Raw genomic sequence first — 6,000 nt, 5'->3', positions numbered from 1 at the left:
CTTTTCAAAATTATTGGGAGTGCTAAGCCCAATGGAAATAACCCTTCCCTGGAGACATACAAGGAATTTTCTCAATATTGGGGGTGCTCATGCATCCACAAAGCAGGTTCCTATAGATACATCCCAGCTAGAACAGTGTGTGACCACCTACAAGACTTCTCCTTATCCAGGGATGTCTCTTCTTCATCATCTTATATAAAAGAGCATCTATGCATTCTTAAGGGACAAGCCAGTGCTGCACTGGCTCAGGCTGTCCAAGCTGGACAACAGAAGCCTAACTCACCCTTCTAGTAACGAGGACTTGCCTTTTTTTCACTCCCACATTGGCCCAAAGATCAGGACAAAAAAGCCTAATCTACAAAGTTTTGTAATAACCAAAATAGCCACAGAGGCAAGTGCAAATGTACACATATACCTATGTATTTTCTACTACAAGGAAGGAGTCTGGATGATGCTAGTTACAATGTAATGTTTAATAGAGAGAGGAAGCACAGTGCCAGTAACAACAGTCCTGACATCACAACACACAGTAATGCAGTGCACATGCATCTATAAAAGGCTTGGTTTATTATTATTTCCCTGTCAGACTAACAAGACAAACCATTTGGTTCCTGGTAGAAATGTACACAAATACTAAAGTAGAGAAGTGACATGGCACAGAAGTGTGGGGACAGTACCATGCCTCCATTTTCCTCGACTGGTGTATTGTTCCCCCTACTGTATATGAATTAGAATTGCAGGACACAAAAATAAAGAACACTGAACAGCAATGAGTATGGACGTCCTTGCTATCTAAAAGAGAAACCTTAACTACCACCGATTCTTGCTTAGTTTTGGTCCTGGACTTTGTACCAGATTATCTTCTTCCTGAATGTCTTAAGTGGAGGAGTGGCCTAGTGGTTAGGGTAGTGGACTTTGGTCCTGAGGAACTGAGTTCGATTCCCACTTCAGGCACAGGCAGCTCCTTGTGACTCTGGGGAAGTCACTTAACCCTCCATTGCCCCATGTAAGCCGCATTGAGCCTGCCATGAGTGGGAAAGCGCGGGGTACAAATGTAACAACAACAACAAAAAAAGCAGGGTTCCGACACCCTCTGGTATTTTGAGACCTGCATGCCTCTATATGCCCTTGCGTACTTCGACCTGGAATATACAAGCCCCATCTCTGGAGGAGAAAAAGGTGGTGGATATGATCCTTCCCAACTCCTCAGGCTTTTCACAGAAACACTTTAAAAACACATTAGTTTTGCCAGTTTGTCCCCTCTCAGAAAGGATACAAAGCTGAGGTGAACCGCAGGGAATTGCAGCAATCAGCAAAAGAACCGATTTAGTGTAGATGTGCAGGTAACTGCAGTAGTTCTTCAAATTAAAAAAAAAAAAATACAAAGTAGCATTAACTTTATATGAACAGAGGCCCTCGCTTACCATGAAGTTGTGAGGAAAGGAAACAGTAATGGTAAGTGAGCTCGACTGCAGGCAGAAAAAAGAAATACAAATCATTCCCTTCAGTGGTAACAGCGTCCACCTTCTGCCTGTCACAATCAGCACTAGTGGCTTCAAACTCTCCACTGGTAAATAAATAAAAAGGATTGCAAGGCTGTAGAAGGTAAAAGCTATATTCTTAAAGTGTCCATTTATTTTGTTTTTCAACAAACAAGATATGCAGCAGTTACATACATTTTATATTTCCATTCAGATCTGAAATGTTTTGGTTGTGACCTCTCTCTCCCTCCCCCCTCCCTTTCTGTGTCTGCCTCAGAAGTTGTGGACTTGAGCGCCAGGCATGCCTGTTAAAGTTACAATTAAGCCTGAGTTCCTGCCAGCAGACACCCTGGTACAGTATATTCACACTTCAATCTTTAATTCACATTGAACTGGGACAACTGCCAGCAGCGTTCTTCATGCACACACATGCACACAAAAAACAAAACAAAACATGAAGCATCTATGCTACTACATAGATCCCAGCTGAATTAGGCCTTTAATTCAGCCAAATCTTTCCCCACAGACACTGAATGGGAAAAAAATCTCAGCAACTCACTGTACAGCACCTTTTTGTACTGGGTTTTATCACAGAGGAGATACTGGTGTTAAAGTTTTTAAAGCACATCTCTTTATGATCTTACCCGTTATTGTGAATTTATGAAGAATCCAGACATTGCTGTGAATTCATACACACATGCAACTAAATATGTAGAGCAGGATCAAAAATAGACAAATCACTGTGTGCCTAAGCAAAAAAAAAAATGGATCTTTCATTTAACAAAAGAGCCCATAAATATTTAAACAAAACAAGGAAAACCCCACTAGAAACCTAAAAGCTGAACTATTAAGCAGGTTCAACAGTGCTATGGCCACTGTCCATCAGTATTCATGCAAAAGAACTCCACAGTACAGGAGGTCCACATCTCTACAAAGAACCTAGCCACAGGTCTGATTTTCACTAGACACAGTGCATAGCTAGTCAATATTTATCACGAACTCCAGTAGCTCTAGCACCTGAATAGTCATTCGCATGGGCTGTAGAGAACCTGCCTCTGAGGTGCTCTTCACCAGCCAATCGTCAAGATAAGGGAACAGATGCACTCCCAGTCTGCATAGCGATGCTGCGACTACCGCCAGGCACTTTGTGAACACTCTGGGCACAGACGCTAGACGAAAGGGCAGTACACGGTACTGAAAGTGCTGCGTTCCTAGCCAAAATCGAAGATACCTCCTGTGAGCTGGAAGTATCAAGATGTGCGTGTAAGCATCCTTTAAGTCCAGAGAGCATAGCCAATTGTTCTCCTGAATCATGGGAAGAAGAGTGCCCAAGAAACCATCCTGAACTTTTCTTGGACTAGAAATTTGTTCAGGGCCCTTAGGTCTAGGATGGGACGCATCCCCCGTTTTCTTTTGTACAAAGAAATACCTGGAATAGAATCCCAGCCCTTCTTCCCCTGGTGGAATGGCTTCGACCGCACTGGCCTTTAGAAGGGCGAAGAGTTCCTCTGCAAGTACCTGCTTGTGCTGGGAGCTGTAAGAATGAGCTCCCAGTGGGCAATTTGGAGGTTTGGATTCCAGATTGAGGGTGTATCCTAACCAGACTATTTGAAGAACCCACCCGTTGGAGGTTAAGAGAGGCCAACTTTGATGAAAAAACATCAACTTCCCCCCTACCGGCAAGTCATCCGGTATGGACACTTTTACTAAGGCCATGCTGAACTGCAGCCAGTCAAAAGCCCGTCCCTTGCTTTTGCTGGGGAGCACCAGGGGCCTTAGGCGCACGCTGTTGATAAGAACGAGTGCGCTGGGCTGAGCCTGGGCAGGCTGCCAAGAAGCAGGAGTGTACCTACGCCTAGGATAGTAATAAGAAGCACTCCTCTTCCCCCCAGAAAACCTCCTACATGAGGAGGTAGTAGCAGAAGACGCCCGGAGGGAGAGAGAATCCATAGCATCATTATGCTTCTTGATCTGGTTAACTACATCCTCTACTTTCTCACCAAAAAGGTTATCCCCCCGGCAAGGAACATCCACCATCCGCTGCTGGACCGAATGATTCAGGTCAGAGACACACAGCCATGAGAGTCTGCACATCACTATACCTTGAGCAGCGATCCTGGATGCTACATCTAAAGTGTCGTATGTACCCCTGGCCAGGAATTTTCAACACGCCTTCTGCTGCCTGACCACCTGGCGAAAAGGCTCAGCCTACTCCAGAGGGAGTGCATCAACCAAGCTGGACAGTTGCCTCACCGAGTTCCGCAAGTGGACGCTCGTGAAGAGCTGGTATGTCTGGATCTTGGCAGCGAGCATAGCGGCCTGATACGTCTTTCTCCCAAAAGAGTCCAAGGTTCTAGATTCTCTGCCTGGGGGCACCAAGGCATAGTCCCTAGTGCTCTTGGCTCTTTTGAGGGTGGCGTCCACCACCATGGAATTGTGAGGTAGCTGAGATGTCATCAATCCAGGTTCACCGTGGATCCGATATTGGGATTCAACTTTTTTCGGGATCATGGGATTAGACAGAGGGAACAACCAGTTTCGCATAAGGACTTCCTTCAGTACATTATGCAATGGAGCCGTTGCAGCCTCTCTAGGCGGAGAAGGATAATCCAGGACCTCGAGCATCTCAGCCCTGGGCTCATCCTCAACCTCCACAGTGAAACAGTGAAGGGAATAGCCGCAGCCCCTGACAAAGGAGGTAAAGGATAGACTCTCCGGTAGAGAAAGTCTCCTTTCTGGTGGAGGGGAAGGTTCAGAGGGAATTCCAAAGGACTCGTCAGAAAAGTACCTGGGATCTTCCTCTTCCTCCCACGAATGCTCATCTTCAGTATCGGACGAGACTTCCCTCAGAGCAGTCCGAAACTGAGCCTGCCTCGACGCCAAGAAACAATGTCCTCGATGGCGGTGCCGAGAAGTCGACGCCCACCTGGACTGCGGTGAAGCTTCCTCCACTGACGTCGAAGGGGAGTCGACCTGGGTGGCAGCCAATGCCAATGCCGCAGGCGGCACCGAGGTCAGGGACCTCACCACAGGCGAAGGGCCATATGCCGCTGCAGCAGATGGTACAGAATGTGCAAGCACCCCAGACACCGAAGCAGACTGGCGCAGCAATCCTTCCAGAAGCTCTTGAAGCAGGGCCCTAATGCGCTCGTTGAGAGCTGCCGTCGGCCAAGGCTGCGGGGTCAGTAAAGGAGTCGGTGGCAGAATCTGTCAAGGCTTGGGAGCAGGTACCGAGCTGCCAGAAGACCGACGCATCGGCACCTCCTGTATAGAGGGGGAGCGATCCTCTCGGCGCTGACGCTTCTCGGGTGCCGATTCCTTCGATGCCCCGGAGCTTCCGGCACCGTGTGTCGAAGGAGAACGATGACGGTACTTCTTTGCTTGACACCTGTCGAGACTCCTCGATACCGATGAGGAGGACGTGGAATCCTCATGTCTCCTTGGGGCCGGGTCCGACGAAGGTCGGTCCCAGGGGGCCTGCATAACAGGAGGCCTTGAGGCAGGTGGAGACCCACTCGATGCCTCACTGCTCCCAGCGCGAACTGGTCTTTCAGCAGACATTACCTCTGCTCCTGACGTCAATGCTTCCCTCGATGTTGACGCCGCTGACCTCAGTACCGAGGTCGATGTCAAAGGACTGGATCGAGCCCCAAAAAGCTTTTCTCGTTGGGCTTCACAAGAAGCTTGGGTCCGTTTCTTCATACAAAGACACAGATTACAAGCAGCTGGGCTATGGTCAGGCCCAAGGCACTGGATACACCAGGCAAGGGTATCGGTACCTGAGATGGTCCGGTTACACAGAGTACGTTTGAAGCCGCTGGGTGTCTTCGATGACATGGAAGGAAAAACGGTTTCGGCAAAATCAAAAGACTCGTTTGTGCCCGTTAACAGAAAAAGGGGCACAAAAAATAAGGGAACTTTTTTTAAAAATGACAATTGAAGTAAAATAAAGAAAATTTAGAACAAAAAAGCGAAAAACTCGCGAAGCCTCTTTCCTGGGCCTGAGAGGAGCGCAGATAAAAACCTACCGCACCTCAATGCGGAGAAAAGAAAACTGACGAGACACGCTCACGCGACAGGTGGGAAATCAGTGCGCGCTACACACGCGCCAGAACACTCTGGCAAAACTTTGTTTCTATTTTGCTTGCAAAATGCTGATTCCTGGGCAGACGCGGACGTCGACCCACATGTGAGAAGAAGCAGCCTGCTTGTCCTCGGAGAACGCTCATTAACAGCATTAGCACATGCTAACTGCTAATAAATTGCCCCCCTAAGTTTGGTACCCTTACAAAATGTATCTGTTGGCAGCTGCTTTAAAGAGGAGAAAAAAAAAGTCACAGAAGCATCCATAGATGGAAATATAAATGTTCACAGCAGCTACACCTCTAAATACTGTAGTGTGGCTTGTTATTTTATCTAGTTAACACTTCATATACTGCCCTTTGTACAATGGCTTCACAGCTGTTTACAAATCTACATGAAAAAGCCAACTTAAACAGAAAAAAAAAAAACCTTCAAT

Source organism: Microcaecilia unicolor, chromosome 13 (assembly GCF_901765095.1).
Source record: "Microcaecilia unicolor chromosome 13, aMicUni1.1, whole genome shotgun sequence".
NCBI lineage: Eukaryota > Metazoa > Chordata > Amphibia > Gymnophiona > Siphonopidae > Microcaecilia > Microcaecilia unicolor.
Note: the sequence above shows the minus strand (reverse complement) of the source record.